The following is a 12,599-nucleotide window of genomic DNA, read 5'->3' on the forward strand; positions in this document are numbered from 1 at the left end:
TGTCACGTTACCTCCACGCAGCCTTGTTGTGCAGGAAGGAGTTACACGGCTCAGGAAGCTTGTTGTCACGTTACCTCCACGCAGCCTTGTTGTGCAGGAAGGAGTCACACTGCTCAGGAAGCTTGTTGTCACGTTACCTCCACGCAGCCTTGTTGTGCAGGAAGGAGTTACACGGCTCAGGAAGCTTGTTGTCACGTTACCTCCACGCAGCCTTGCTGTGCAGGAAGGAGTTACACGGCTCAGGAAGCTTGTTGTCACGTTACCTCCACGCAGCCTTGCTGTGCAGGAAGGAGTTACACTGCTCAGGAAGCTTGTTGTCACGTTACCTCCACGCAGCCTTGTTGTGCAGGAAGGAGTCACACGGCTCAGGAAGCTTGTTGTCACGTTACCTCCACGCAGCCTTGCTGTGCAGGAAGGAGTTACACGGCTCAGGAAGCTTGTTGTCACGTTACCTCCACGCAGCCTTGCTGTGCAGGAAGGAGTTACACTGCTCAGGAAGCTCGTCACGTTACCTCCACGCAGCCTTGCTGTGCAGGAAGGAGTTACACGGCTCAGGAAGCTCGTCACGTTACCTCCACGCAGCCTTGCTGTGCAGGAAGGAGTTACACTGCTCAGGAAGCTCGTCACGTTACCTCCATGCAGCCTTGCTGTGCAGGAAGGAGTTACACGGCTCAGGAAGCTCGTCACGTTACCTCCACGCAGCCTTGCTGTGCAGGAAGGAGTCACACTGCTCAGGAAGCCTTATCGTCTCTCCACATGGACTCCAGAGCGCAGAGGACCTGTTTGAACGTCGGCCGCTCCTACAGCAGAGCGAGATGAAGACAGACATTGTGGTTATTTGCCCGGTATGTTTCCTCAGAGACAGATTAATAAAGCATTGTTGTTGATACTATAGATGCAGCTCAGCGGGTACTTTTATAACCGGCATTATTGACACATTGGTTGCCAACAATGAGATTTCTCGTTATTTTTCCCGCCATGCGTTGGTTGCCGATGACGAGATTTCTCGTTATTTAAATCGTTGTTTCTTTTATTAGCGATATCCATTAATTTTTCATCCGCCCAGCCTGACGTTATTATCATTGGGAGTCATGGCTCTGAGCTCGAAAAAAGGGCAAATACCGCCCCCTATCGTCGCCCCCGGATGGTAATGCACATCATTGGATTGGATTGAGTGGCCATGTGCATCAGAGGAAAAACTCCGGTCCAGGGTTTCCCCATCTCTGGCAAGCAGTGTCTGTTACCACATTGACTGGCGAGGCTCGGAGCAGCTTTCGATTATGCGTTTCGGACTATAACGTTGGATCAATAAACACGATCAATATGTGGAATGGCGATCAGGAATGTGTGTGTGTGTGTGTGTGTGTGTGTGCGTGCGTGTGTGTGTGGCGTTAGGCGCTGAGCGCGGCACGAATAAATGATTTTTCAGCCCACTTTTGTATCGTGCATAAGAACACAAATACTCTCGATAATCTAGCGTTTATTTGAAAACGATTCATAAATCAGCCGGAAAATGACAACGTGTTTTGTGTATTCCAGTAAATGGCTATTATCGCGGAATCTTTTTTTCTTTCTAGAAATCTCCAAAACTATACTCGTATTCAAAACGGTATAAAACGGAAATGTACTGATGAAAAAACAATCCGTTTCGTACATGTTGACTGCAAGCAAGTCATTGATAAGCGACGGGTGTATTAGACCCATAGCCATAATTTAAGATATAGTTTAATCGCTCGCAAATGTGCTCGTCCTCCCAGTGATTACCGTGCTGGCATCCAAGCAATAAATCGTCATATCCGGCTAGCACACAATGTGTTAACAATGAAAATAAATAAATAAATGAAATCTCAATTCTGGTATTAATAATGAAAAATAAATCAAATCAATTAAATCTCAAGTCTGATTAGCACACATAGTAAGTAAGTAAGTAAAGTTTATTTATATAGCACCTTTCACAGACCAGGGTCACAAAGTGCTTCACATAATAAAAACATCAATAAAATGCAGAAAGATAGCAGCATGGTAAAAAAAATAATATTAAAAACGTGAAAGATCAGGAAAACCAAAACAGATACAAAATAATAAAAACATAAAAGATTTACACAGAGCATAATTCGCCAAACGCCTGTTTAAACAGCACAGTCTTTAGCTGCTTTTTAAAAGTGTTTACAGAGACCACAGATCTAAGGTCCAAGGGCAGAGCATTCCATAGCCTGGGGGCCACGGTTTCGAATGCTCTGTCCCCTTTTGTCTACATAGCCTACTGTGTACAGACGGTTTCAAACTGTATTGTGCGCTATATAAATTGAAGAAATTATTATTATTATTATTATTATTATTATTATTATTATCATTATTATTATTATTATTATTATTATTATTATTATTATTATTATTATTATTATTATTATTATTATTATTATTATTATTATTATTATTATTATTATTATTATTATTATTACTTTTAACTATATATTAACTAGAGGTGGGCATAGATATTTTTTTTAATCTAGATTAATCTATCTGCAATCCTGGAGTTAATCTAGATTAAAATTGCATTTGAAGTCTGCCGAAGGCATTCAAAATATGTGTGTTCTACCTAGGGATGGGTATCGTTAGGATTTTATCGATACTACTTAACGGTTCGGTACTTTATCGACATTGCTTTATTATTTATAACTTTATAAATAAATATTATTTATTCAGCAACAGCAGCAGCAATGTTCTTTTATATAACTTTATAAATAAATTATAAATAAATATAATAAATAAATATTATTTCTTCAGCAACAGCAGCAACAATGTTTTAAATGTGTCTGAATTATAGACTTTTTATAATAAACAACAAATGTAAGATAAAAAACACTATATACACTGAATGATTAGTTGTTACCTAAAGCCCTTGGACTCCACTGTAGAGAAGGGGTGCAGGCCTTTGACAACAAACTGGGTCACAGACAGCCCTGTGACACTCGTTCCCCCTATCCTCTGTCATCCTTCCTAGCTGCTAGGGTGAAGAGACTTGGCTTGGCTGGGACCGGTGGTGGAGGGAGAGGGAGGAGGTGTGGGCTGTCATCTTTCAAATATATTTGTAGCTAAGCAATTATATTTTATTTATTAGCCTATTCGTAATAATTTGTTATTAGCCTAGCTAACTCCATATTATCTTGGCTTACCTGCAGTGGACGACGTGCATGGAGATGGAACACTGCGAGCAAAGCAGTCGAAAACGGTGCATTTCTGCAGACTAATGTTATGTTTTGACGACAGATGTTTTTTTTTTTTTTTTTTTTTTTTTTTTCTTTTTTTTTTTTCAAATCAAATCAAATTTATTTGTAAGGCCCGACAACACACGCCAATGTCCCCATGGGCCGGACACGTCTTCTTTTTTTTTTTTTTTCAAATAGTTTTTCTTTATTTTCCCTTTTCAACATGAAACAAGACAATACAATACAATAACAATACTAATAAACAAGACATCACAGGACAATAACAGTAATAATAATAATAATAATAATAATAATAATAATAATAATAATAATGACAATGACAAAACCATCAGTTAAATCAGAATAATGAAAAATAAAATAGTCATGTATAAATTAAATATATAAATTAATAAGAATATATATATATATACATATACATACACACATACATATATATACATATATACATGCATATACCCACATGTATGTACCATAAGGCGAGATTACTTGAGCACCCGTCATCTCCAGTATCGACAACCAAGGTCCCTACCCCGTGAGGACCCCAAATCCGGCGCCCCAGCGAGCCAGAGCATCATGCCTCTTTAACACTCCGATTCACCAAGACCTCGAATCAGGGGCCCCCACCAGTCCGAGACCGCGTCTTGTTTGCTTTTCTCATATTTTTATATTCAGAGTTAATGATATTGTTTACACTGTTCATTTTTTCTCATACGTATTTTTAAATAAACAATAATAAATAATAACAACAATGACAACAACAACATCATTGTTATACAACAGACAGGCCTCTTACGCGTCTGTTGTACAACTTCTTCCACTAGGGAAACCCACCTCCAAAAAATACACAACCGGGGATAGACATCCCAAGACCCCCGGCCCCCACCCCTCCCCCAACCAAACAGCAAAACCACCAATCGACACGGCCAGCGACAGCATGCGGATATATTCACATACCGCCACTAGCCGTATCAATCAACAGCCCCTCTGCTCAATCGAGAAAACAGCGGAGACCAAAGGTCCCGGAACATCCACCCCCGGCCGCGCTCCTCCAAGGTCAATCTCTCCAATGGGAGAAGCTGGGATATCTGATCTTGAAACATCTCAAAAGTGGGCGAAGAGTCATTTTTCCAAAACAGGAGAATACATTTCTTGGCAAAGTATGTTATAACAATCAGCAGTCTATATTTTCTTGGATCCATCTGGATCTCTGGTAATTCATTAAGTAAATAGGCACATGGGGACAAGTCAAATTCCGTTTCTAATACAGATTTTGTAAATAAATGAATACAATTCCAGAATCGTTTTAGTTTATCACAGTGCCAAAACATGTGTAGAAATGTTCCTTCGTTAGTTTTACATCTAGGACAGTTTATTGAATTATCTCTAGACATTTTATGCATTTTTATTGGAGTTAAATACAATTTATGGATAAATTTAAAATTTGCTTCTTTGATTTTGTTACTTGTAAATGGAAAGTGTATTCTATCACAAATATTTAGCCATGTATTTTCTACAAATTTCATGGTTAGGTCTGTCTCCCAGATCCTCAACAAAGGCAAAAAAGATGAGTGACATTCTTTGGAGAAGATGTCATAAAATTCACAAATTTTACTTTTAATTGTGGTCGATGACATTAGTATTTCTTCTATTTCATGTAATTCTAGTCTTAGTTTATTTTCTCTTCTCAGTATGTGTATAATGTTTCTCATTTGTAAATATTTAAAGAAATCAGTATTTGGGATGGCATATTCTGTTCTTAAATCCATAAATGATTTTAACTGCATATTTGTATGAAACAGGTCTTTGAATTGACTTATCCCCAACTGAGCCCATTTGAGTATATTAATTGATCTTAGATGTTTATCTAGATCAGGATTGTGATAGATAGGAGAGTATATGGAGGTACAATTGGTGATACCCAGTTTTTTTGAGCAGTCCTTCCAAGCACATAGTGTGTTAAAAACAGTGAAGCAATTACCTATGTTTCTTATCTTTTTAAATTGTTTTATAAATATGAGAGAGTCCAATGGTAACGGGTCAACAAATTTAGCTTCTAACTGAAACCACTGTGAGTCCCGTCTTCCCAACGACCATGACAGTACATTTCTTAATTGGGCTGACCAAAAATAATGTTGGAGGTTGGGGAGACCGAGACCTCCCATGGATTCTGGTTTCATAAGTGTCAATAACTTTATCCTAGGCATTTTGTTGCACCAAATAAATTTTGAGATGGGTCTATTCATAGATTTGAAAAATTCTGTAGATAAGTAACATGGTAACATTTGAAAAAGGAAATTTAGTCTTGGAAGGACGTTCATTCTTATTACATTTATTCTTCCCAGCAGAGATAATGGGAGCGTGGACCATTTACACAGATCAGTTTTTATCTTTTCTATAAGAGGACAATAGTTTTCCCTGTACAAGTTATCTAATTGCGGTGTAATGTTTATTCCCAAATATTTAAACCCTTCTGGAGACCAATTAAAGGGATATGTTTTATACATCGTTTCGGTTGGGGTCATATGCAGGAGACAAGCATTTGATTTATTAAAGTTTAACTTATATCCAGAGTATTTTCCAAATTGTTCTATTTCGTTATATAAGTGTGATAAGGACTGTTCTGGGTCTTTTATGTATAAAATAATGTCATCTGCGTATAAGGATATTTTATGTTCCTCCTTATTCATTTTCAGTCCTTTAATGTGAATATTGTCTCGTACACATGACGCCAGCAATTCAATCACCATCGCGAAGAGTGAACTCGACAGTGGGCATCCTTGTCTTGTCCCTCTCGTTAGTGTAAAAAAATCAGAGGAAGCTCCATTGGTAATGACAGCTGCTTTAGGATTTTTATAGATTGCTTTAATCCAAGCGATAAAGTTTGGTCCCATATTAAGCTTGTCAAGTATAGAAAAAAGAAAGTTCCATTCAACCCTATCGAAGGCCTTCTCTGCGTCCAGTGATAGGAGCAGAGAAGGGCTCCGACTGGTGTCCAAATGGTTTATTACATTTAAAAGTCTCCTTATATTGTCAGCAGAATATCTCCCTTTTATGAAACCCGATTGGTCTGGATTAATCAATTTAGGCAAAATATCTTCTAGTCTTTTTGCTAATAATTTGGTTATAATCTTGTAATCGTGATCTAAAAGACTAATAGGTCTATATGATGAACAATTTAAAGGATCTTTGCCACTTTTGTGCAATACTGTGATATGTGCTAGGTTCATTGATTGAGGGAGTATTCTATTGTGACAGAAATTATACATCATTGCCATAAAAATGGGATGAAGTTCAGTCCAAAATTCTTTATAAAATTCAGCAGAAAAACCATCTGGTCCTGGGCTTTTATTTATGGGCATTAACTTAATTGTGGCCAAAACCTCTTCTTTTGTAAATGATGAGTTAAGATATTGCTGGTCTAATTCAGACAATTTTGACAATTTCTTATTTTGTAAGTACTGGTCCAGTTGTTCTTGTGAATGAGAACTTTGAGATTTGTAAAGTGTATTGTAGAATTCAAAGAAAGCTTGATTAATCTCTTTAGGTTGATATGTTATATTATCATTGAGATTAATTGCTTTAATAGTTCTTTCAGTTTGTTCTTTCTTTAATTGATGGGCCAGTAATTTACTTGGTTTATTGCCAAATTCGTAATGCTTTTGTCTAACGTAATTAATTTTTGTTGTAATTTCGTTTGAAATATTAAGGTTTAATTTGGCCCTGGCCACAATTAATTGTCTCCAATTGTCCTCTGTAGACGCTGTCTTATGAAGTGCTTCACATCTTATTACTTCTCTCTCAAGTTCTTGTGCTTGTGCTCTTTTTACTCGCTTTTTAAATGAACCATATGAAATTATTAGTCCTCTTAAAGTGGCTTTTGCAGCCTCCCAGATAATGTTAGGGTCAATGAGGGGGTCATTATTTTCCTTTATGTAGTTTGTAATCCATGTTCGCGTTTTTACTTTAAATTCTTCATCTTGGAGTAATGAATTATCAAATTTCCATTGTTTGGTGAACGAGTTGTTCCTATTAAACTGAATAGTCATGCATATTCTGGCATGATCTGATAAAATGATTGGGCTAATTTCACATTCCTTTATCATGTATATATATTTTGAGTAAATAAAGGCATAGTCTATTCTACTATATGAGTTATGTACATTTGAGAAGAAGCTGTAGTCTTTAATGCCTGGATGTAATTCACGCCAGACATCAATTAGGCCACTTTCTGCACATAACCCTTGAAGAACTTTTGAGGATTTGGAGCTATGGTTAGTTTGACTAGACTTATCCAATGCTGTCATTGTCAGATTAAAATCTCCCGCCATCACTCCAAAACCTTTACAGTTTTCATTGAACAGCAACACCATGTCAGACATAAATGTGGGTTCATCGGCATTGGGGGCATAAATGTTCAAAAAAGTAATGGATGTTCCCCAAATGCAGCCTGACACCAAGACAAACCGTCCGTTTGGGTCTGTAATTGTTTTTTCTACTGTAAATGGTATTGTTTTGTTAATCAAAATAGCCGTTCCCCTGCTATGACTTTTATATGATGAGAAATAGACCTGACCTACCCATTCTCTTTTTAACTTTGCGTGTTCAGTGTCTGACAAATATGTTTCTTGTAAAAAAGCCACATCTACTTTGTTTTCTTTTAGAAGGGATAACATTTTTTTCCTTTTAATAGGATTTCCCAAGCCTTTAATGTTCCACGAATTTATAATTATATCTGACATGGTAGTTGGTACAATCTTTGAGGAGTATCTATGACTGTATACATTTGCCTCGAAAATATTGCCATTACTTTTATTAATAAACATGACCAAAAAACATAGAACACAAAACATACATAGAATACACATACATAGAATAAAAAACATACATGAAATACATCAACCCACCCCAGCCATGGTTTTCTGAACCACGACATTTACCCCCTTACTCCTAGTAGGCCATAGAGAAACAATAATGGAAAAAACAAAATAACTGAAAAAGAATTAAATCTTTCTTATATTGGCCCCTGGAGCTCTTGTCTTCATGTAATAACTTCCTTTTATTTATTTGTATTTCTCTTTACACCCCCTCCCCTCTTCACTTCCCCCCATGTTGTTAAATATGAGTTGGTCACCTGATATTACTGAATGGTGAGGGGTGTTTCTTATTAGGCAGACTTTTTTTTCTTTTTTTTTCTTTTTTTTCTTATACTGTTGAGAGTTCTCCTCTCCACATACTTTTTACCATTCAGTCATTGTGACCTTCTAATGTTTGAGAGAAAAATATCAGTGCAAAACAGATGCATGTTAAATTCGTGCCATTCCTTGTACCCCCCTCCCTTCCTTTAGTCATGGTATCGTCCGTATGACGTCACACGTTGTTGCAGGAAGTACCGCTGCCAGACAGTAAATATACACGTTGAGGAGAAAAGAAATAACAGCCGATCGCGACTGTATTGGCAAATCAATACCCCTTCCTCTGGGGTTTCAAAGTCAAGTGATTTGTCCGTATTATAACAGTCATAATGAGGGGGTGCAAACAAACAAAAAAAAACGTAAATGTCATCTTCTTACCTCCACCATGGGTAACGGTTTACGAGGCAAACCTCAGTCCAGCTCGTCGGCGAATGATTCTGCCTCTTTTGGATCGTCAAACAGGACAATTTTGTTTTTATGGAGGATTCGAAGCCGGTGAGGGTATGAAAAACCTCGAAACATGCCCTTTTCGATGAATATCTTGGTCATCCGGTCGAATTCTCTGCGTCTTCGACGTACCTCTGTGGGCAGGTCCTGGCGAATGGTGAGTTTGGCTTCCCCCTCTGTGATTGTAGATTTCTTTGCTGCTTGTAGGATCAGCTCTTTGTCCCCGATTCGTAAAAAGCGGATTAGGACTGGTCTGGGATATTTCCCAGCGTGTGGTTGTGATTGTGGTCGCGCTGGGCGAAACACTTGTTCCAGGTCGAGTGTTTTTTCCAATGAAAGCTTGAGCCAGTTGGGTAGTTTTTGCTGAATGTACTCAGGTAGAGTTTGGTCACCCTCCGATTTCTCTGGAAGCCCCAGCAAAACCAGATTTTTCCTCCTCCCTCTGTTTTCCAACTCATCCGTTTTCATCTCCATTGTTCTCAATGTCTTTTCGGCTCGGTGTAACTCTCGCTGGGTTGTTTGCAGGTTGTCCTCTAGTGCAGAAATCCTCTCTTCCGCCTCATCCAGGCGCTGCTTGTGTTTGTCGACTGCTTTGTTTGTTTTAGTCAGTCCTTCTTTAGTCGCCGATACTTGGTTTGTCACCTTTTCCAGACGAGTATCGATACCGTCTAATCGGCCCAATATTGCAATGCGTTGAGATTTTAACTCTGACATAATTTCGACCAGCGTGGGGTCATTGTCTGTTTCAATTGTTTGGTCGTCGACGTCGACATCTGGTTTGTTTCGCTGGCCTTTCCTTGTTGTTGCCATCTTGCAAATCACCACGTTTTATCAAAAGCCTTTACTTAATTTAAGTTGAAACAAAATTATTGAAATTGTCCTTGAGTGGAGGTAAGAATTGCAAATTTAATCACTGAGACAGTGTAGAGCTCTTAGTTCAGGCAGCCATCTTGTTTCCCAGCAGCCTCCGACAGATGTTTTGACAAATTGCTTGTATTGCCACCCATACTTGCAAATGTTTTATTGCACTTGTGGCAACGTGCGTTGTCGGCATCGACTTTCGTAAAGTGTACCCAGACTTTCGTCATGATGAGCGCAGAGCTCGGTCTGTGTGGCTGCGCGCTTCAGCAGCACAGAGCCAAGTACAGGCCCTGCCCTGAAGTACCCGTATGTGTGTGTGTATGTGTGAGTGAGTGGCTGCGGCTCGCTGCTCGTGCAGACAGAGAGAGAGAGGAGAGGAGACCCAACTGAGAATAGATTAACGGCATCAATTGTATTATCGTGCGATAACAGTCCGGCGTTAGCGCAGCACGTTAACGCCGTTAACGGCCCAGCTCTAATTATATTATACTATATTACATTATATTATATTATATTATATTATATAGACCACTTATTTTAACAGGTAGAGCTATTATTTTAACAAACAAAAAAATACCACTTACTGCACCTTTAATCTTTCCTAACCCCACTACAGTTTCCTGTTCTGTCAAAGCTCCACCTCTTGTCTGACTCGATATACAGGAAATAAACACCTGAGTTGCTACACTCCTCTTCGACCGCCACTGAGATACACACGCCGGCTGTAAAAGACTCCAGATAAAACCCACAGCTCGTACTGAAGGAGTAGGACTAGCTTTAGACAAACACAGGAAGGAATAGTGATCAAACAGTGACTTCAACCAGCTGCTGACTGAATCTAAGTAAGTTTATAACAATTGTCATTCAAAGTGAAAGTAAACTTCAGGGAGCATTCCAGAGGAGGGAGTGTTACTGAGAGACAAAATGGCTTCGTCTCATTGTAAAGAGGATCTGTCTTGTATCGTGTGCTGTGAGATCTATACAGATCCTGTCGTCTTGTCGTGTGGCCACAGCTTCTGTAAAGCCTGTCTGCAACAATACTGGAGACAAAGAAGACAAGGACTGTCCATGTTGTAGGAAAGTCTCTTCAAGTTCAGATCCTCCTCGTAACTTTACTTTGAAGAACCTGTGTGAGGCCTTGAGGGAGAGAAGCCAGGGAGCTCCAGCAGGTCCAGAGGTGCTCTGCAGTCTGCACAGTGAGAAATTCAAGCTCTTCTGTCTGGATGACCTCCAGCTCATCTGTGTGGTGTGTCAGTCCTCCAGAAAACACAAGAGCCACAACTTCTGCCCCATAGATGAAGCTTCGGAGGATTACAAGAAAGAGCTCCAGGCTCCACTGAAGACCTTGCGTGACAAGCTAAAGGTCTTTAATGAAATCAAACACACATGCGACCGCACAGCAGAACACTTGACGGTCCAGACCCTGCGCACAGAGAAGCTTCACCAGTTTCTCCACGAGGAAGAGGAGGCCAGGGTAGCTGCACAGGAGGAGGAAGAGGAGCAGAAGGGTCAGCCGATGCAGGAGAAGATTGAGGGGCTGGAGAGAGAGATGTCAACCCTTTCAGACACGATCGGAGTCGTAGAGCGGGAGCTGAGAACTGAAGACGTCTCCTTCCTGCAGAACTACAAGACCACACTGAACAGAGCTCAGTGCAACCTGCCTCGTCCACAGCTGGTCTCGGGAGCGCTGATAGATGAGGCCAAACACCTGGGCAACCTGGCCTTCAGAGTCTGGGAGAAGATGAAGGAGAGGGTCAAGTTCACTCCTGTCACTCTGGACCCAAACACTGCACATCCCCGGTTCTCTATATCTGATGATCTGACCAGTGTGAGACGCACAGACACAGAGGAGCAGCTCCCTGACAACCCAGAGAGGAACATTAGGTATACAATTGTTCTGGGTTCTGAGAGCTTCAGCTCAGGAGAACACAGCTGGGAGGTGGAGGTGGGAGACCATCCTACCTGGTCTATAAGTGTAGCTAAAGAGTCATTTGACAACAAGAGAGAGAGGATACAGACATCACCACAACATGGTATCTGGGCTCTAGGTTATTGGAGTGGTAAGTACATTAATGGTCTGGTGATCCTCACAGTGAAGAGGAGCCTCCAGAGGATCAGAGTACAGCTGGACTATAACGGGGGGAAGCTGTCCTTTTACGACCCTGAAGACATGACTCACATCTACACTCATGAACACACCTTCACTGAGAAACTCTACCCATTCTTCATGATAGGACCAGCTGGTGATGCCAAACACCCTGATATAAACATCTGCCAATCAGAGGTGTCTCTCTCTGTGATATAGTCATGACAGTGTGTTTGTGTGTGTTTGTATAAAACCCTGTTGCACACACGGGGTACACTGTAAAAAAGAAATGTTTTTTCACGGGAAATTCACTGTATTATTTAACCAACAAGTCAGACACCCCTACAGGACCGTACCATCTCAACATCAACAAGTCAGACACCCCTACAGGACCGTACCATCTCAACATCAACAAGTCAGACACCCCTACAGGACCGTATCATCTCAACCTTGCAGATGTGCCTCTCACTCTGGCTTCTGACTAGCCTTGCGCTACAGTAGGTAATGCAGCCAGTGTAGTAGGTAATGTTTAGGGATGGGAATTGATACGATTTTATCGATACGATTCCATTATCGATTCTGCTTATCGATCCGATTCTTTATCGCTTCCCTTATCGATCCCTGATACATTTATAATTTAAATAAATCAATTGGAAATGCAACAGAACTAAGCTGGTTAGAATAACAACATGCAACTTGACATTTCTGATTGTCATTTATTGTTGAGCCCAGAAAAATTTCAGAAAAATACAAAAACTGTAAAAAAAATAAAAATAACTAAAG

At 39.9% G+C, this 12,599-nt stretch overlaps 1 pseudogene across 1 annotated transcript; it reads left to right on the top strand.

The window, feature by feature from the left end:
• Positions 1 to 10,654: 10,654 nt before the first annotated feature.
• LOC311229234 (zinc-binding protein A33-like) lies at positions 10,655 to 12,035 on the top strand (annotated as a pseudogene). Its single transcript has one exon. The product of its transcript is annotated as a zinc-binding protein A33-like (transcript).
• Positions 12,036 to 12,599: the final 564 nt, after the last annotated feature.

Source organism: Notolepis coatsorum, assembly GCF_963971535.1.
Source record: "Notolepis coatsorum genome assembly, chromosome: 5".
In the NCBI taxonomy this organism is placed as follows: domain Eukaryota; kingdom Metazoa; phylum Chordata; class Actinopteri; order Aulopiformes; family Paralepididae; genus Notolepis; species Notolepis coatsorum.